We start from the raw sequence: 21,470 nt of genomic DNA, 5'->3' as shown, positions 1-21,470 counted from the left end.
CCAGTTCGTGAGATATATTCAAGAGGGAGTTAGATATGGCCCTTACGGCTAAAGGGATCAAGGGGTATGGTGAGAAAGCAGGAAAGTGGTCTTGTGTTGAATGATCAGCCACGATCTTATTGAATGGTGGTGCAGGCTCGAAGGGCCGAACGGCCTACTCCTGCACCTATTTTCTATGTTTCTCTCCAACCCTCCCTCACCCCAACTCCTCTTTAACCCCAACTCTCCAATCCCCCTCCCTACTCTCCAACCCCCCTCACCCCAACTCTCCAAACCCCTCACCGCAACTCCTTTCACCCCTACTCTCCAAACCCCCTCCCTCCTCTCCAACCCCCCTCACCCCAACTCTCCAAACCCCTCACCGCAACTCCTCTTTCACCCCTACTCTCCAACCCCCCTCACCCCAACTCTCCAAACCCCTCACCGCAACTCCTCTTTCACCCCTACTCTCCAAACCCCCTCCCTCCTCTCCAACCCTCCTCACCCCCATTTCCTCTTTCACCCCTCCTCATCTTCCATTCACTTCAATTGAAAAGAGATAGACAGGTTGTACCAGTGAGGATTTGAAATATATTTACAACAGATTCTAGATGTTCTTAGAGTCCTGATCTTTCTCTATCACTTGAGGAGTAAGATAACAGACTTTCTCCTGTGATTATAGAGCTGGAGTAGTGAGCCGTGATGTGTTTACTTGTTCATCTTGTTGACACTAAATCATTGCCAATTATTTGATGTGATCTGTATACTTGTATGTAGTTTTTAAAAAAAAATACAATTGCTGAATGGATTCAAATTTAAATTGAACCCAGGTTTGCAGGCGTGATGCTCCAATCACACATCGAAGGTGAGAGAGATGCTGTGGGGTACACACTAAGTCCAGCAACTGAAAGTGATTAACAGACTGGGTTTTGTGTTCAGTGATCCCGGGCGTGTTACCGATACCTTCCCTGGATATCAAGGCTAGGAGAGGCACTCTGGAAGGTATGGGAAGCTGGGACTTGTCCCGGAGAGTAACCGAAGGTCTGAGAACTGAAATAATCTGGAGTCAGAAAGGAGAAAAGGCTCAAAAATGATAGTATAGTATTAGGCCGTCCCTTGTATCGAGGATGACCCACTTCCACACCAAAAATACATGAGTTCACAGGTGTTTCAATGAGGGAACTGACATTCTAGGTCCCAAACTCCATGCTGAAGGGTGGAAAATGCCTGTGCATGGATTCTTTTAACATGGGGTGGCCGTTGTACACCAGCCACCACACGGGCTTGACAGAGCTCGGTCTTGATCCAGTGGCAAGGGTTAACCAAGACTCTGCTGCACGGACCTAGTGCACACACATGCTCCTACTATCCATAGATCGCAGTGTGGGCTGGCCCGTGCTGCCCCTGGGCCCTCGCCTCTTCTGGGCCCTGAACCCTCACCTCACGACGCTCCTGGGCCCCGATCTCTCACTGCTCCTCTGCCCCAATCAAAAATGGAGCAGTCAGAAACAGGTCATTAATTGGTCTCCTCTTATCTTGGAGACATCAAGTAACAACAGTTATTTGAAATATCAAAATATTAAACTCCTGCCTAGTTGAAGGGTTATCAGCAGAAACAAACACTAACTAACAGAATGAACACTGTTCATTAGGATGTGAATAAAAGCAGCAACAACAGCAGAATCTAACCCCTGCAGTCACTTGTGAACTCGCTGGTGTATCAGCAGGTCGGATGACACAGTGAATCCCTTCCCACACTCCGAGCAGGTGAACAGTCTCTCCCCAGTGTGGACTCGCTGGTGTACCAGCAGGTCGGATGACACAGTGAATCCCTTCCCACACTCCGAGCAGGTGAACAGTCTCTCCCCAGTGTGGACTCGCTGGTGTACCAGCAGGTGGGATGAATGAGTAAATCCCTTCCCACACTCAGAGCAGGTGAACGGTCTCTTCCCAGTGTGAACTCGCTGGTGTACCAGCAGGTTGGATGAGGTACTGAATCTCTTCCCACATGTGGAGCAGATAAATGGCCTCTCCCCAGTGTGAATGCGTTGGTGTGTCAGCAGGTCAGATGAATGAGTGAATCCCTTTCCACGTATGGAGCAGGTGAACGGCCTCTCCCCAGTGTGAATGCGTTGGTGTATCAGCAGGTAGTATGAATGAGTGAATCTCTTCCCACACTCAGAGCAAGTGAACGGTCTCTCCACGGTGGGACTGAACTGATGAACTTCCAGATCAGAAGGGTAATTGAATCCCTTCCCACAATCCCCACATTCCCACGGTTTCTCCGTGGTGTGGGTGTCATTGTGTCTCTCCAGGTTGGGCGATCAGTTGAAGCCTCATCCACACACACAGCACATGTACGGTTTCTTCCCGCTGTGAATGGTGCGATGTTTTTTCAGGCTGTGAAACTGGCTAAAGCTCTTTCCACAGTCAGTGCACTGGAACAATCTCACTCGGGTGTGTGTCTCAGTGCTTCTCCAGTCACACTGATGTTTGAAATCTATTCCCACAGACAGAACAGACAAACATTTCTCCTTCAGCATTCAAAGTCCGATGATATTCAGGTCCTGAGTGTGGAAGAAAGAATCTATGAATCTATGGCTTATGGAAAAGGGAGGGGTTAAATTCTGTTTTTGTTATGCTTAAAGAAATAATAGGACTAGAAAAATAGCCACGCTTTTTTAGCCTTGAAACTTAGAGATGCAATTAAATGACCATCTGGTATTAAAAGGGAGTCTCCTTTTATTCTGCTTATCAGACTGTGAACAGAGAGAAACTATGCAAGGACAGATAGAGTGTGTACCTCCCGAGACGAGCTTTGTACTCACGGGACTAATGAATAAGATTCCTTTTCTATTTCTGTATTCAATTTCTGTATAAAGATAGGGACAATTTGCTTGTACAGCAGAGTTTTGCCTTGGTACGGTCCAAGCAGGCTCTCCGAGATATATCTCGCTTTTTAAAAATAAATTCTCTCGAAGTGCACTTCTGAAAGTCTCCGCCTGAGCTAATTTAAGCTAAATATTTCCTTGACAGATTCTGGCGTAGTCCGGCAGGATCTCTAAAAAAAAAAACGAGATCCAAAAGAACTAAATTTAACTTTTAAAGAGAAAAGAGGAATTTTAAGGACCTTCCTAGCTGAAAGGAGGAAGGTGCCTAGGCCGTCCTAGCTGAAAGGGGGACGGGCCGCCGAGATCCCCTGGAGGGGGTGAGGCATAAGGTAGCTACCACAAAGAAGCTAAAATAACAAAAAGGCAAAAGGAGACCCCGAGCTGAGCAGAAAAGAGAACACCGGTGAGCGCTTTGTAAATTATTGTATATTTTGTAGGATTGTCCTAACTCTCATTTCAGAAAAGATCGCGAGACGTTGCACCCGGCAGAATGGGAAACGGCTCTAGTCGAGCAGGGTGCTCGCGCCCAGCTCCTAGAAAAGGAAAGAAGGACGACCTCTCAACTGAAAGAATGAAAGTACATCCCAAGACTGAGAAAAGAATCAGTAAGGTAGTAAAGCAACGAGAGAAGGTAGGAGATCCCATTGTGCCGCCCGGCTCGCCGGCGGACACTGTAATTAAAGAAACAGGAGACGACAGATATGCGGTAATGTTTAGTAGCGATTTGTACGGTTGGTCTGATGGGGATTGGCCATATGGAGGAAGTTTTAAATTGTCCTTAATTGAGGAATGGAGACAGACCACCAAAAATGGGGCGGGGGACCCCACTTGGGATAAAGATTATATGGAGAATTGTTTTAAAAAATGGACAGAGGTGGCAAAGAGGCACCAGCCCCCTAAAAATAAAAAGAAAGAGGAGGAGGGTAAGGAGAAGCCCCCTCCCTCTTACAGCCCCCCGAGTGCCCCGGTTTTGACCGCTTCTCCTGTCGGCTTATACCCCCGTCTTCCAACCACCAAGCCGGATGATTGGCAGGAGATTATAGAAATAGTGGCCGCTCAGCTGGATCAGGCCTCTAGGCGACGAGAAAATCCACAAAACCCATCAGGAAATCCACAAAACACACCAGAAAATCCACAAAACCCACTAGAAAATGAAAATGGAGACGGGGGGGGGGGGGGGTTGCGGGGGGAGGAGTCGTGGATGATAGCACAACCCCTGCCCCAGGAATGAATACCAGGAATACCACAAGACAGGCCGATTCCTCCACTACCCCCACAACACAAGCCCCCCGTGTAATGATCGGAACAACGGCTGTCCTAAAGCCCTGGATACCGGGAGAAGCTCGGGATATGATATCAGCTGCCCCTAATCCTGTTAAGAAGCCAGTAGCCTTTCACAACTGGCTTGAGCAAACCTGTACCATTTATAACCCCCTCCCCGGAGATGTGAAATTATTACTGCAGGCAGCATATGGGTCCTCTTGGCAAGGGGTAAAAGATATGTTCCCTATACCCGCCGGCGAAAACGGAGATTGGCGGGAAAATAGAAGGAAATGAGTCCCGGGAACATTGGTTGCAGCACCGGGGCAAGGATGCCATATTAAAGGGAGCTAAAAAGCATGGAGATATAGGGGAAGTCACCCGCTGCTTGCAGAAAGCAGAAGAATAGATTTTGCAGGCAGATGGAAAAATAGTTGGGACGAGCATGCAGGAATACCAATGGATCAAAATGAACCTTTGGCAGTGCAAACCTTGTTAAATTGTATGTTGCCACAACAAGCAAGAACATACAAAATAAGGGTTTTGGACTGGCAAGGAAAAAGTTGGAAAGAGACAGTTACAGTACTGGCTAACATGGATAGAGAGGGACTATTTACCTATAAGGAAAATAAGGCTAAAACAGGTCAGTAAATCAGCAAAAGGGACGAGGACAGGCACAGAATAATCAGCATAGGGATGCCCCGGAGGCTTAGTGGTACAGGCGGCAGCCCTCCGCTTATCGGCAGACATAGAAGAAAACCCTCTGGCAGTAGTAAAAGTAGGAGACACTTATGTGAAATTCCTGGTGGATACCGGTGCTACTATGTCTTCTGTACCATCCTCTGTGGGATTACCTGTCAGCAACACCACCGTCTTAAGTATGGGTGTGGCCGGTATCCCCATGAAATAATTTTTATCTGAACCTACCAAATTGATAATTGAAGGTCAATCAGTTAATGATGAGACTTTGATAGTCTCTAAAACAACACCGCTCCCTTTATTGGGAAGACAGACTTTGTGCAAACTAGGAGCCACAATTTATTGCACAAAGGAAGGAATGTTCATGGAGCTCCCTCCAAATAATATTCATCAGTTCTTTAATGGGATTAAAGAAGAGAAAAGGGAGGATAACAAAGAAAAGGATGCCCTCTATTGTTGGCAATTGATTGGCAACTTCTATTCCCCCTTGATACATGAAGTTATACAAAACTTAAAAGCTAAATTTGACTCTAATACTGAAGAATTGATGTATATAATTTTGACAAGCTTTGAGGCAGTTCAGCTTCACTGTACAGCCTGGTACACTCGCCAAAAAGCTGAAACTTACCAGTGTTTGGTACAAGCCTTTTTAAATAGAGAAGAAATAGTAGAAGCTACGCCCCGCATTTATTTTGGACCAGAAGGATTGGGGGTAGCCATGGATTTGACACCCTTACAGCAGTAGCGGTATAGAGAAGAGAACTCGACACCCCATCTGACATTGGCTGTAAAACCGCCAGCGAAACCTAAAGATATGGGTCCGATGATTGTAGGAATAGAAAGAGAAAAACAGCAACACGGCTATCAACCTTGGGCAGTAATAAAATTGCAAAATGTTCAGATAGAATTTGTCACCTGCACCAGGGGGATTCTCCAGTGGAAAGGTAAAAATCATGCCTCCACTTTTGAAAAACAGCAACCCCCTGAACAACCAAGCCCTAAGCTGCCAATGGCATTGAATCAAGTATCTCCTGAACTTTGGGCAAAGCATAAGAATCATGTTGGGCAAGTACATTCTGCAGTACCCCATCGGGTACAATTGATAAAGAACGCCGTGTTACCAAGCATTAGGCAGTACAGACTGCCTCCAGAAGCAGAAGATGGGATAGAGCCAGTCATTTCTGCATTGTTGGAACAAGGAGTTTTAGAAAAGACACAGAGCCCGTGTAACACTCCGATACTGCCCATACCAAAGGTTAATAGGCCGAATGAATGGAGATTTGTGCAAGATCTGAGAGCTATTAATAAGATAGTAGTCCCTATCACCCCTGTGGTACCGGACACCAACATTATACTATCTGCTATACCACCAACAGCAACTGTCTTTACTGTAATAGACCTGTGTTCAGCTTTTTTCTCTATCCCGTTAAATCAAGAAAGTCAGTATCTGTTTGCTTTCACCCACAAGAAGCAGCAGTACACATGGACCAGGTTGCCCCAAGGATACACCGAAAGCCCCGCAGTATATGCAGCAGCAGTAAAAAGAGACCTCGAAGACTGTTCATTATCAGACCAGTCTGTACTGCTGCAGTATGCGGACGATTTGCTTGTGGCTTCTAGCCACGGATACAGATGCATGCAAGATTCCCTGAAACTGTTACAGCACCTATGTGAAAGAGGGCACCGAGTGTCATTACAAAAGTTACAATTTTGTCAGACTCAAGTCCAGTACCTGGGTTTTCACATATCTAAAGGGCAGAGGCAGCTAGGACCAGAAAGAATTCAGACAATTATCGAGAATGGGATGCAGTCCTAAGAACAGCTGCCCTAAATGATGCCCCACCCAAGGTGGAGTGGACCCCAGAGAGAGAGGAGGCATTTAAACAGTTAAAGAAAGCCATTACTAATGCTCCGGCGTTGGGACTTCCGAATTATGGTAAACCTTTTCAGATGTATGTGAATGAGAAAGAAGGATTTGCAACAGCAGTACTAACCCAAGAACATGGTGGGGGAAATAGACCAGTTGCTTATTATTCGGTTTTGCTGCCTCCAGTAGTAAGGGGAATGCCAGCATGTCTACGTGCTGTAGCTGCTACTGCGGTCATGGTGGAAAGTCGGTACCTATTGTTTTGGATCATCCATGTACTGTCATTACAGCCCATGCTGTGTTATTACTTTTGAATTCAGCTGCCACACAACACTTTACAGCGTCTCGAAGAACAGGTTATGAAGTATTACTGCTGTCACACCCTAACTATACCTTTCGACGTGCACCGGTAGTGAACCCAGCCACCTTCCTCCCTACTAAAGAGGTAGAGGATCCAGACCAGCATGATTGTCTGTTAACGGTGGAAGTAGCCACCTTACCAAGACCAGATTTGCTCACACAGCCCATGGACAATCCTGATCTTATTCTCTGTACGGATGGATCATCACATAGGCCGTCGGATGATTTGTTTTTGGCAGGCTATGCTATTGTAAATCCCCACGAAACTGTTGAAGCATTCGCCCTGCCTCCCGGAACCTCGGCTCAGGCTGCTGAATTGTTTGCCCTCACTAGAGCTTGTATAATAGCTAAAGATCATACTGCTAATATCTATACTGATTCTAGATATGCATTCGGTGTGGTCCATGATTTTGGACAACTGTGGAAAAAGAGAGGCTTTATCACCTCTGGTGGAAAGCATATTAAGCACTCTCAACTGGTGCTTAATCTATTAGACGCCATTCAGTTGCCAAGTAAGGTAGCCATTATCTAATGTGCAGCTCACACAACCGGTGAGGATGAAGTATCAGTAGGAAATAGGAGAGCTGACAAAGCAGCCAAACAGGCCGCTTCGGCACAGGCAGACTGCTAAATATTTCCTCGACACTGAGGATCGAGTGATTCGGTCAGAACTTGATGCGAAGTTTGGTTTGAGTTTCCAGTCTGCAAATCCTGCCCTTCTAATACCCTGGAAAGGAGTTTACAGAAACCATTACTGCAAGTACAGGACACATTCAGAACAGACAATTGTAGAATCCATGGAACATTCTTGCCTCTCTTGTTCCTCCAAAGCTGTAAATCCTCATCCCATACACTCTCCGTCCTCCCTGTGCTGAAATTCAAACACATCGCACGTCTGAAGACACCGTATCCTCCACTACCAGTTTTCATCACCAACTCTGTCTGGGTTCAGTTCTACACTCTCTGGTTCCCCTCCCTCTCCTCCCCTGAAGGTGCTGACTCTGGCTGGGTTCAGTTCTACACTCATTGGTTCCCCTCTCCCTCCCCTGAAGGTGCTGACTCTGTCAGGGTTCAGTTCTACACTCACTGGTTCCCCTCCCTCTCCTCCCCTGAAGGTGCTGACTCTGTCTGGGTTCAGTTCTGCACTCACTGGTTCCCCTCTCCCTCCCCTGAAGGTGCTGACTCTGGCTGGGTTCACTGGGACCGTGTAGCCCCGCCCACACTTTGCTGTTTTGCAAAGATGGCCACGCATGCGCTCTACATCTTGATGAATCTCGGTGGCGGCAAACAAACCTGCAGCTTTCCTTTATTAATAACAATAATAAGAATAACTTTTATTGATATAGCACCTTTAATGTAGTCCAACGTCCCAAGGTGATTCACAACAGTGTTACAAGACGAGTTAGCCTAACATCTGTCACAGGACATTTGGAAAAGCATAATTCAGTCAAGCAGAGTCAGCATGTTTTTACGAAAGGGAAATCATGTTTGACAAATTTACTGGAGTTCTTTGAGGATGTAATGAGCAGAGTGGATAAAGGGGAACCAGTGGATGTGGTGTATTTGGATTTCCAAAAGGCATTCTATAAGGTGCCACATAAAAGGTGACTGCACAAGAGAAAAGTTCGCAGGGTTGAGGGTAATATGGCTAGAGGATTGGCTAACTAACAGAAAACAGAGAGTCGGGATAAATAGGTCATTTTCCAGATGGCAAACAGTAACTAGTGGGGTGCCACAGGGATCGTTGCTGGGACCTCAACTATTTACAATCTATACTAATGATTTGGATGAAGGGACCAAGTGTAATGTAGCCAAGTTTGCTGATGATACAAAGATGGGTGGGAAAGCAAGTTGTGAGGAGGACACACAAAATCTGCAGGGGATATAGACAGGCTAAGTGAGTGGGCAAACATTTGGCAGATGGAGTATAATGTGGAAAAGTGTGAGGTTGTCCACTTTGGCAGAAAGAATTAAAAAGCAAATTATTATTTAAATGGAGCAAAATTGCAAAGTGCTGCAGTACAGAGGGACCTGGGCATCCTTGTGCATGAAACACAAAAAGTTAGTATGCAGGTACAGCAAGTAACCAGGAAGGCAAATGGAATGTTGGCCTTTATTGCAAGGGGGGATAGAGAATAAAAGCAGAGAAGTCCTGCTACAACTGTACAGGGTATTGGTGAGGCCACACCTGGAGTACTGCATACAGTTTTGGTCTCCGTATTTAAGAAAGGATATACTTGCATTGGAGGCTGTTCAGAGAAGGTTCACGAGGTTGATTCCGGAGATGAAGGGGTTGACTTATGAAGAGAGGTTGAGTAGGTTGGGCCAATACTCATTGGAGTTCAGAAGAATGAGAGGTGGTCTTATTGAAACATATAAGATAATGAGGGGGCTTGACAAGGTGGATGCAATGAGGATATTTCCACACATAAGGTGAAACTAGAACTAGGGGACATAGTCTCAGAATAAGGGGTCGCCCATTTAAAACTGAGATGAGGAGAAATTTATTCTCTCAGGTGGTTGTAAATCTGTGCAATTCTCTGCCCCAGAGATCTGTGGTGGCTGGGCCAATGAATGTATTTAAGGCGGAGATGGACAGATATTCGAGCGATAAGGGAATAAAGGGTTATGAGGAGCGGGCAGGGAAGTGGAAGTGAGTCCATGATCAGACCAGCCACGTTCTTACTAAATGGCAGAGCAGGTTCGAGGGGCCAAATAGCCTATTCCTATTTCTTATGTTCTTATGTTCCCATTACACAGTACCAGATCTAAGATAGCCTGCTCCCTGAATGGTTCCACAAAGTACTGTTCAAGTAAACTATCCCAGATACACACGATGAATTCTTCCTCAAGGCTACCTTGGCCTATTTGATTTGTTCAATCAATATGAAGATTAAAATTGCCCATGATTATTCCCGTTCCTTTTTTACAAGCCTCCATTATTTCTTGATTAACAGTGTAGCTATAGACTTTGCCCACCAGTGAGTGTAGTATTTATTCTGTATCTGTCAATCTCTGGTTAGCGAGTATGGCTTTTCCTTTATATCTGTAAGTTTATGGTATGGAAGAGAGGTTTTCACTCTGTGCCTGTCAATTACTGGTAAGTGAGTGTGGGGTTCATTCTGTATCTTTCATTCTCTGGTATGCAAGTGTTGCGTTTACACAGTCCTTGTCATTTTCTGATATGCGAGTGTGGGTTTTACACGCTATCTCTCAGTCTCTGGTATGTGAGTGTGAATTTTTCTCTGTATATAACAGTTTTTGGTGTGTGTGTGGATTTCACTCTATTCTCGTCAGTCTCTGGTATGTTAGTTTGTGATTCCTCTATCCCAGTCAGTTTCTGTTATGTGAATGTAAGCTGTATTCTGTACCCATCGGTTTCTGAAATGTGAGTGTGCATTTTAATCTGTCCATGTCTGGTTCTACTCTGCGATTGTGGGTTTTCCTCTGGCACTGTCAATTTTTGGTATTTGAGTGTTGATTTTCTTTGTGAGCGCGGTTTTACTCTTTATTTTTCAGCGTTTGATATGTGAGTGTAGGTTGTAATCTGTATCTGTCAGTTACTGGTGTGCGAGTGTGCTTTTCACTCTTGACCTTTCAGTTTTTGGTATAGGTGTGGATTTTATCTGTAAATTTCAATCTCTGGTAGGCAAGTGTGGGTTTTACTCTCAATCAATTTCAGGTAATGTGGGCTTTAATCTGTACCTGTCAGTTTCTTGTACGTGAGTGTGAGTTTTATTTTGTATCCATCAGTCTATGGTATGTGAGTGTGAGTATTATTCTGTGAATGTAAGTCTCTGGGATGTGTATGTGGGTTTTCCTCCTGTCAGTTGCATGTTATGTGAACGTGTGTTTTATTCAAGTGTGTGAATGTAGATTTCACTCTGTACCTGTCAGTCTCTTGTGTGAGTGTGTGGCACTTTTTATCTGTACCTGTCTGTTTCTGTTATGAGTGCAGTTATATTCTATACATCACAGTTTCTGTTATGTGAGTGTGGAGTTTACCACATTCTACCTGTCTGTCACTGGTATGTTAATGTGTGTATGTTTTCTGTACCTGTCAATGACTATATGAATGTTGATTTCATTCTGTGCCTTTAAGTGTCTGGTACAGCTGTGGTATTGTGGGTTTGACATTGAATCAGTCAGTCACTTTCAGGTGAATGTTGATTTTACTCTCTACCTGTCACTCTCTGATATGTGACTGTGTGTTTTATTCTGTATCAGTCCATCTCTGGGAAGTGAGTGTGGGTTTTATTCTGTATCTATCTGTTTCTGATATTTGAGTAAGGGTTTTAATCAGCACCTGTAAGTTTCTGTTATGGGAGTGTGGTTTTTAGTCTGTATTTCTCAGTCTTTGGCATGTGAGTGTGGGTATTACTCTGTATCTATCAGTCTCTGGAATGTTTTTTCTGTACTTGTCAGTTTCTGGTGAATGACTGTGGAGTTCACTAACTATCTGTCTCTGGAATGTGAGTGTGAGAATTTGTCTGTAGCTGTAAGGGCCTGGTATGGGAATGTGGGTTTCATTGTCAGTCAGTCAATCTCAGGTACTGGAAGTGATTGTGATTCTCTCTCAATCTGTCATTCAATGTGTCTGAGTGTATGAATCATTATGTTTCTCTCAGTCTCTGGTATTGTTTGTGAGTGTGGGATTGATTATGTATCTGTTAGACTGGTGATGTGTGAGAGTGTGGGATTGATTATGTATCTGTTAGACTGGTGATGTGTGTGAGTGTGGGATTGATTATGTATCTGTTAGACTGGTGATGTGGAAGTGTGGGATTGATTATGTATCTGTTAGACTGGTGATGTGTAAGTGTGGGATTGATTATGTATCTGTTAGACTGGTGATGTGTGAGAGTGTGAGATTCATTATGTAATTGACAGTCTCTTGTACTGAGCTATTCTTGCTCTGTGTGAGTGTTGGATTTGGTTCCGTCTCTACCTGCTGTAGGCGGATGATAGTTTGAGATTATCGATGAGTCTCAGGAGGAGGTTTGGTTCAGTCCATTACCTCCGTTTCTCTGCTCTTGTAAGTTAGCTGTTGGGTTTGAGAGTCAGTGTACAGACACCAGTGTGGATTGACACCGTGTCAGTGTCTAACTGATCGTGGGTGAGAGTAAGGGAGTGAAATTGGATCTGCCTTTCAGTGCGATATGATTGGATTTTGAAATAACATATTATTGTACTACTCCAAGTGGCTGTGGGATTCATAATATAACTCTGGAAATTTAGATCACTGTGGGACTGACAGCTTCTGCTGCCTGTGACAATATGATTGAAGTCAGTTCTATGTCTCTGCGCACGGAGAGTGATAATGTACTTACTGTGGGTGAGAAGGAGCTGTCTGCACTGTTCCTTGTGTTCCGGGTTGAGGAAAGACCACATTTATTCTGGCTTGAAGTATTTTGCTGAGAATAATAATAGGAGAACACTATTAGTTATGATATGGACAGAATATGGAGAGAATATAAAAATAAAGTTATTTATTACAATGCGTTTGTTTGTAATAAAGTAAAGTATCTGGAGAGAGGAATCCGTGATGCAAACAGTGTCATTGCCTGATCTCACTGCAGTGCAGCGGCACTCAGATTCCCCACACCAGGTGTGTAGGATGGTTCTATAGTAAGTTATCAGCATCCAGACACAACCCAAACCCAGCACTGGTCCATGAATGGGACCACCCGATTGGCACAGTCCAGGTTTATATCTCCCACTCCCATGAGGCTACCTGTAAAATTCTGAATTCCTTCCTGGAATATAATCACAGGTACCTAGGCTGTACAACAATTGTTCTCAGTCTATTGAATCCAAGTTGAGGGCCTGTGTCATTAACAGAATGTCACAGTGACCGGATCCTGATGTATCTGAGGGAACGACAATGTATCTCTCGATCACCAGCAACACGGTTCTGAGAATTCAACGCACCAAAACAAAATAACCCATTTTTGAAATGTCTCCTATCACAGTCCTCTTCTGGTGCCTGCAATAGATGCACTTTGTGACACTCCTCACATCCTCACTCTCAGGCTGTGTTTCCACTGTTCAATGTCCAAGAACAACAAGCACTGAGATTGGAACTGAATCAGGAACATTCATTACTGATTTGGGGAAAGAAAGCAGCAATGATTTGAAAGAGCGAGGTGATTTACTTTCTCTGTTACCTTACACTGTACACACACAGCCCAAGAATGGCCTCTCCCTTCCCCCATTCACTCCATGTTCCAGAGCTAGTTCCTGCTCCATTCTGCCTCTTACAGACAGCCCCCGACAGCCGCTGAACTTACCCCGACTCAAAGCCCATCTGTGGACACAGTCCCAATGCGATGAGCTGCTGTAAGGAGGCTACTGTTTGCTCCCTTACTCGGGCCCGGGATATCTCCGCTCCCTGATGTGTTCAACGATCATCAGCCCAGCACAGAGGAAACGGCAGCCGCTGACAGAGCTGGAGGAGGGGAGCTCGCCTGGGCCCTTCCCGTCGGTTTAAACACTGTGTGGGGAGGAGAGGAGCAGCATGTATTTAGCACACGCTCAGACCATCTTTTTGTCTCAAATTAAATTAGCAAAAATGGGATTGTTTCGCAAGTTGCTTTTATCACTAATTAAATGGGCCACATTGAGAACATGTTAGTTATCATCCGAATTACTGAAACAACGATTGTGTGAGCCTGACACTGGGGTAAGAGTGCCGAAAATGTTCTACTCATTCCGTAGTCTCTGGTGTGTATGTTACCCTGTCAGTTTCCGATAGGCGAGTATGGGTTTTACTTGCATATTATTGTTCAGATACGTGGGTGTGGGTTCCATATTGTACCTGTCAGTTTCTGCTATGTGAACGTGGGATTTATTTTGTACCTCTCTGTTTCTATTATCTGAGTGTGTATTTTATTCTGTACCTGTCAGATTTGGCGGTGAAGGTGAGATTTATTCTGTACCTGTCAGTATCTGCTATGTGAGTTGAGATTTATCATGTACCTGTCAAGTTTTGATATGCGAGTATGGGGTTTATTCTGTACCTGTCAATTTCTGAGATGTGAGTATGGGTTTTATTGTGTACATCAGTTTCTGATATGTGAGTGTGGGTTTTATTCTATACCTGTTAGTTTCTGCTATGTGAATGTGGGTTTTATTTCAGCTACTGCTATGTGAGTGTAGGAATTAATATGTACCTCTCAGTTTCTGGGATGCGATTGTGTTTTTTTTCTGTACCTGTCAGTTTGTGGTACATGTGTGGGGTGTCAGTTTCTGGTATCTGAGTGTGGATTTTTACCTTTATATGTCAGTTTGTGCTATGTGAATGTGGGATTCATTCCGTATCTCTCAATCTGGGGTAAGCGAGTGTGTGTTTCCTCTGTACCTGTCAGTTTCTGGTATGTGAGTGTGGGATTTATTCTGTATCTGTCAGTTTCTGTATCTGTGTGTTGCTTTTATTCTGTACCGGTCAGTTTCTGGTATGTGAGAGTGTGTTTTATCCTATATCTGTGAAATTTACAGATCAGAGACAGCCCCAACAGACAACAGTTTTTAACATTATAGTGGACAAATGTGATTCAAAAATATTTGGAGTAGAGACGAGCTATTAATACGTTATATAAACCATATTTGTCAGGGGTACAGTGAGTGAGTGTGGGATTCACTCTGTATCTGTCAGTCTGTGGTACAGTGAGTGAGTGTGGGATTTATTCTGTATCTGACAGTCTGTGGTACAGTGCGTGAGTGTGGGATTCACTCTGTATCTGTCATAAATGCAAGTGTTTGTTGTTGCTGTAGAAATTAAGCTTTTCAGTTACTTACAGTGGTTAACATTTACGCAGAAGAAATTGTCAGAAGCAGCCTCGTGGATAACCATCGGGAAAGTGCTATTACTGGTGAGATCACGATTTGCTCGAAGCAAACTTGACTAATAACTCTAGAGGTGATGGAAAAGAAAGCAACATTTGGGGACGTTTGAGCGAGATGAGAAAACATAATCAGCGCGAGGAGCCCGATCAGAGAGCTGGTGGGCAAGAAGCATTGAGCTCCTGTTTACTGCCCGATGCTATTTCCAAAACAACAGGGAAGAACAGTCCCTGGATCTGGGAATTTGAGGAGCACATGGAACCTGGAGGCAAATCATCCCTTCGAGCCTGTTACAAAAGGAACAGGGGGAGGCCATTCAGTCCCTGTTACATAGGAACAGTGAGCTATTCTGCCCCTCGACTCTGTTACATTAGAAACTGGAGTTGACCGTTCAGCCTTGGAATCTGCTTTACAAGAATAGATGGACGCCATTCAGCCCCTCCAACCTGTTACAAATGAACAGGCAGCCATTCAATCCCTCAAGATTGTTGCATAGGTACAGGAGGTGGGCATTCAGCACCTTAGCCTTGCTATAAAGGAATTGGTGGAGGCAATGCATCGACTGGATACTGTTACACAGGAATAGAGGAGGTCATCCATCCTCTGGAACCTTTTACATCAGAATAGGAGGAGGCTATTCAGACCCTCAAGCATGTTACGTAGGAACTGGAGGAGGCCATTCAGCCCCCCGAGAATGTTATAGGAACTGGAAGAGGCCAATAAGCCAGTCGCACATCTTATAATGCAACTGGAGGAGGCCACTCATCCCACCTAACATTACACAGGAACAGGAGGTGGCTGTTCAGCACCTAGAGTTGTTAGACAGGAACAGGATTCTTCCCCTCGAGCCTATTAGATTGGATCAGGAGGATGCCATTCAGCCCTTCCATTCTGTTACGTGGGAAGAGGAAATTCAGCCTCTCTAACATTAGAAAAGAGCAGACCACTCAGCCTTTGATTGTGTGACATGGGAACAGCAGGACGTTTTTCATTCCCTCGAGCTTCTTACATTAGGAACAGGAGAAGACCACTCAGTCCCTCGGGTCTGTTACATAGGAACAGGAGTAGGCCAATTCCACCCCTCGGAACTGTTAACCAGGAACAGGAGGTGGCCATTCAGCCCCTCGAGCCTGTTACAGAGGAATTGGAAGAGTCCATTCAGCCTCTCCTGAATGTTACATAGGAACTGGGGAGGACAGTCAGCCCCTCGAGCATGTTGTATAGGAACTGGGGGAGGACATTCAGCCCCCCGAGCATGTTGTATAGGAACTGGGGGAGGACATTCAGCCCCCCGAGCATGTTAAATTAGGATCATGAGCAGGCCATTCAGCCCTTTGATCCTGTGACATGGGAGCAGGAGAGGGCCATTCAGCTCCTCGAGCCTATTACATTAGGAACTGGAGGAGGCCATTCAGCTCCTCGAGCGGATTACATTAGGAACTGGAGAGGGCCATTCAGCAACTGGAGTTAAAAAGCAATAGGATGACGCAATTATGCCTGCCGGGTCTGTCACATTAGGAATAGGAATAGGACAAGGACAATCATCCCCATGGGATTGTTTCATGGGAACAGGAGGAGGGCATTCAACCCCTCGAACTTGTTACATAGGAACTGGAGGAGGCTATTCAGCCCCTGGAGTCTGTTACACAGGAATAGAAGTGGCTATTCAGCCCCTGGAACCTGTTACATAAGAACTAAAGGAGGCCATTCATCCCATTCTAGCCCGATACATAGGTACAGGGGGAAGGTCAATCTGCCCCTAGAGTTTGTTACATATGGACAGGAGGAGGCCATTAACACCCTCGTGTTTATTACATTAGGAACAGGAGAAGGCCACTCAGTATCTCCAGTCTGTTAATTTAGGAACAGGAGGTGGCCATCAGCCCCCTCGGGCCTGTTACACAGGAATAGGAGGAGGCCATTCAGCACCACAAAAATGTTTAATTTGGATAACCTGTCTGTGTATCCGCACACTGTGATCGGTACCTACTGTGTGTGTGAAGGAGCTGGTTGCACTGATCCTTATGTCTCAGGTGGAGGAAACTTCACATTTGTTCCAGTTCCTTCAATTCCATGCCTGTAGGAGGAGAAGGTATCTCTGATCATTCAAGAATAGGAGAGGTAGAAAAGACTAAAAGTGATGAATGTAATCGTTCAATTAATATTCATTATGAACATTCACAAATGGAAGCCAGCGAGACAAACAATGTCAGTGTCTGACTCCACTCCAGTACTGCAGCACTCGGCTTCTGCACACCAGGTGTGTTGGGCAGATTTACAGCAATTTACTGACATCCAGACACAACCCAACCCCTGCCCTGTTTCAGGAATGGGACGACCCGATGGAGCACGGACTTTTACACAGCTCAGATTGCTGCTCTCCTCTCCCAGGGCACTAACCGTTCAACCAGAAACAAAGAGCCGCTGTTTAAAACATGTCCTTCACATTTCTCACCCGGTGCCTGCAATAGATGCTCCTTGTATAAATCCTCAGTGTCCGGCTCTGCTTCCACTGCTCGCTGTCCAATGACAACAAACACGGTGAGACTGGAACTAAAGCAGGAACGTTCACTACTGGTTTGGAGAGAGAAAGCAGCAATGATTGTCAACAGCAGATCCTTCCCATTCTGTCTCCCTTAACCGGGACACACGCTGTCCACACACAGCCCGAGAATGGCCTCTCCCTTCCCCCACTCACTCCACGCACTGAGACCAGTTCTTGCTCCACTCCGCCTGTTACACACAGACCCCGATTCCCCTTGAACTTCCCCCGGACTCAGTGCCGATCTCTGAGCCCATCTGCGGACACGTTCCCAAAGCGATGTGCTGCTGTAAGGAGGCTACTGCTCGCTGCCTTACCCCGGGGCCGCGGTGTCTCCATTCCCGGCTGTTTAAACCATCTTCTTCCGCTCACTGAGTGAATGGCGCTTACAGGCAGGGCTGGGGGAGGGGAGGGCGCATGCGCTCTTCTGCTCACTGGAAATCGACTCGAGGGGCGGGGCTTATTCGCGCATGCGCAACTCTGCAATAATTCAGCCTTCAAAAAGCAAAGTGCACTTTTCTCGATTTACTTTTATCAGAATCTGAGCAAAGGAACTGGGCCTAGGGGGCAAGGACAGAGAATGTTTAAAGCTGGGAGCCTTGCCCCTTTGAGATGCTCAATTTGGGATCATTCCGTGCAGGGTTTTTTCTCTTCGTGAGCCTGTCCTCACAAAGCAATCCTGCAGAAACATCGGAGGGACGGGGGAGTAGGAGTGTTTGCTGGAACTGTGCAGGAGTTAATATCTGACAGAAACTGTCCCAGTTTAGTTTAATCAGAGTGAAACATTCGGTCACTGAGAGTAATACCGAACGGCCCTGAGCTGCAAGATTGCAGAGAGTACAACAGGCAAGCGAAGGTTAAATATGGGACCTTGTTTCTCTCACTCTCTGACACTGTCCCGCAGTGTGGGATTAATAATGTGTCTGTCTGTGGTACAATATCAGTGAGAGAGGGGACTGCATCTTCTGTCTCTTTAATGGGATCTTTCAGGATAAAACCGGACCTCACAGGTCAGTCTAGAACTGATACTGTGCATGTTTCTGTGTCTCACCGTCCTGCCTCGCACTCCCCTGTCTCTCTCTCTCAGCCCACTTTTCTCTCTCTGTCGCTTTCCCCTTTCTCTTGTACTGTCTGTGAAGGCGGGATTCTGTTATTTCGCGTGATGTGGAAACACTTATGAGTACAACACAATAGGAGCAGGGAGGTCTTACTGCAGTTGTACAGGGCCTTGGTGAGGTCACACCTTGAATATTGTGTACAGTTTTGGTCTTCTAATCTGAGGAAGGACATTCTTGCTATTGAGGGAGTGCAGCAAAGGTTCACCAGACTGATTCCCGGGATGGCAGGACTGACACATGAAGAAAGACTGGATAGAATAGACTTATATTCTCTGGAATTTAGAATAATGAGAGGGGAATCTCATAGAAACATATAAAATTCTGACGGGATTGGACAGGTTAGATGCAGGAAGAATGTTCCCGATGTTGGGGTTGTCCAGAACCAGGGGTCACAGTCTAAGGATAAGGGGTAAGCCATTTAGGACCGAGATGAGGAGAAACTTCTTCACTCAGAGAATTGTGAACCTGTGGAATTTTCTACCACAGAAAGTTGTTGAGGCCAGTTCGTTAGATATATTCAAAAGGGAGTTAGATATGGCCCTTACGGCGAAAGGGATCAAGGGGTATGGAGAGAAAGCAGGAATGGGGTACTGAGTTTGCATGATTAGCCATGATCATATTGAATGGTGGTGCAGGCTTGAAGGGCCGAATGGCCGACTCCTGCACCTATTTTCTATGTTTCTATGATACTGTTTCTGTTTCTCTCTCTGTTGCTATACATGACGGTGTGGCACTGTTACTGAGCGTAATATGGAGACACTGATACCAAGTGTAAGACTGATAATGTGTCTGTCTCTCTCTCTTTTTCGTGTGCTGTACATGAATGTGTGACACTATTATTGAGCGTAATATGGATACACAGTTCGGGAGTTTAAGACTGATTCTGTGTCTGTCTCTCTGTCGCTCCCTCTGATAGCCATCTCTGGGTGGTGAGCATGGTATGGATAGTTCACCAGTTACTGTTATATGTCCCTCATTTTCGGAGGAGAGAGAGAGACAAAGAGAGGGTGGAGGGGCGGTGAACTCATAATTTCTATTTTCACGTTAATCAAACATATTTCTGCGTGCGAACAATGTAATAACTTAACAGCATATATGGGTTAAGCCAGCCACTGCTGTGATTGGCTCCTGCCCCTGAATCTGGGGAACAGACACTGAGGAACGCCGGCCTCAGTGTGTTTAACACTTACTGAGCTGGGAAACTACAACTAACCCCGAGAATCGGCAGCACAGGCCGAGCGGAGAGGAAACCCTGTGCTGGGAGCTGTAAATCTGGGATAGTTTGTGCTGTGAATGTGCAGATGTGAACATTGTATGAGTGAGCGTGTGTTAAAGGGGCGGCCGGGTGAGACTAATGTCACTGTGTTTGTGGGTCCGTCTCATTGCCGGATTCCAGAGTCCCTCTTGTGTAAAATTCAAAGATTTCCCTGTCACAGGATCGCCCTGCTCCCCTGCTCAGGTCTAAAGTGGGAATTAAACGTCAAGTTTGATGTGATTTTAAATTTCAATCGAAAAACAGAGAAAATGTCCGCGATCGAGTGAGAGAGCGCGATCAGTGCAGCAATGAAACGGGTTTAAATCCAAATTGCTGCCTTCAGTTCGGAGGAAGCTTTCTCGACAACAAACATCCCGGTGTTCGGGACAGAAAGAGGCCAGTCTGGGAATCTGGAGGGCCCGGGTTGAATTGGAATCGGACAGTTAATGAGGAGAGAGAAACACAGAGAGGCTGGAGGGGCGGGGAGCTGACAGCAGGATGTCTCCGCCCCGTCCGCTCGCTACCTTTAAGTTGCTCTGTGCCGCCGCCTCCCGTTTCATTTCTGACCGAGCTCTGACTGTCAGAGATTTTCCACAGAGCCGCCGATATGACTGAATGCCGCCGCCGCTCAAACCAAGGCCCCCCGCAAGAAGAAGAAGGCGGCTCCCCGCTCCAAGTCAGCCGGTCCCACGTTGGGCGAACAGATCCTCAAGGTTGTGGCCGATGGCAGCGATCGCAAGGGAATGTCCCTGGCCGCGATAAAGAAGGCTCTGGCGGCCAAAGGCGTGGATGTGGAGAAGCGCGGGTCCCAGATCAGGTTCAGTATCAAGAGGAATGTGACAAATGGCTTCCTGGTGCAGACCAAGGGCACGGGCGCCTCGGGCTCCTTAAAAGTCGCTAAGAAGGAAAACCAGGGGAAAGTGGGAAGGAAGGTGAAGAAACCAGCAGCCAAGAAATCTCCAGCCAGCAAAACCAGCAGCCAAGAAATCTCCAGACAAGAAACCAGCAGCCAAGAAATCTCCGGCCAAGAAAACGAGCACCAAGAAGGCGCCAACAGTAAAAAAGACAGCGAAAGCGGCGGCTGGGAAGAAGGCGGCAGCGGCGAAGCCCAAGAGCCCCAAGAAGACCTCGGGCGCAAAGGTGAAGGTGGCCAAAAAGGTGGAAAAACCGAGGGCCAAGGCCAAATCAGCAAAACCCAAGAAAGCAGCGCTCAAAAAGTAAATAAAAAGTGCAACTTGTAAACATCTGAACCCAAAGGCTCTTCTCAGAGCCACCCACGCCTCTCAGAAAAGAGTTGATCCCCGAATCAAATGATCCCTGTCCCGGGGCCGGGCTCAGATTTCAGACAAAAATCATTGAACATGAAGCCAGGATCCCTGGTGACTCGCTGACATTGGCTGCACCCACCCCTCCCCCAGTGTCTGCAATAAAACACAGAATGGGATGTCCGGCCCGGGCCTCACTGTAACCGGGGATGTGTTCGGCTCCAGTCTCAGTTCCTGCTCATTGTCATTTCACAGATTCAGGGGGAGAGTCTGTGAGACGGTGATACTGGCGGAGATACCCCGCCTCACAACTCAAACCCCAAACACCACATTCTCCAAATCAGCTGGAATAAGGTGTTTGTAAACTGCTGAACCCGTCTGTGAGAGGAAGC

The 21,470-nt window shown here is 46.1% G+C and overlaps 1 long non-coding RNA gene across 1 annotated transcript; it reads right to left on the bottom strand.

Moving 5' to 3' along the window:
- Positions 1-1,277: 1,277 nt before the first annotated feature.
- On the bottom strand, positions 1,278-17,836 carry LOC139273685 (uncharacterized). The gene is made up of 5 exons (XR_011595290.1): positions 17,758-17,836; positions 16,889-16,975; positions 14,854-14,968; positions 12,387-12,470; positions 1,278-2,546 (listed from the first exon to the last, which is right to left on the bottom strand). It is a non-coding gene; the product is annotated as an uncharacterized lncRNA (long non-coding RNA).
- Between the last annotated feature and the right edge of the window lie 3,634 nt (positions 17,837-21,470).

This window comes from Pristiophorus japonicus, chromosome 9 (assembly GCF_044704955.1).
Source record: "Pristiophorus japonicus isolate sPriJap1 chromosome 9, sPriJap1.hap1, whole genome shotgun sequence".
Lineage (NCBI taxonomy): Eukaryota > Metazoa > Chordata > Chondrichthyes > Pristiophoridae > Pristiophorus > Pristiophorus japonicus.
Note: the sequence above shows the minus strand (reverse complement) of the source record. Positions and strands in the feature narration are given on the sequence as shown.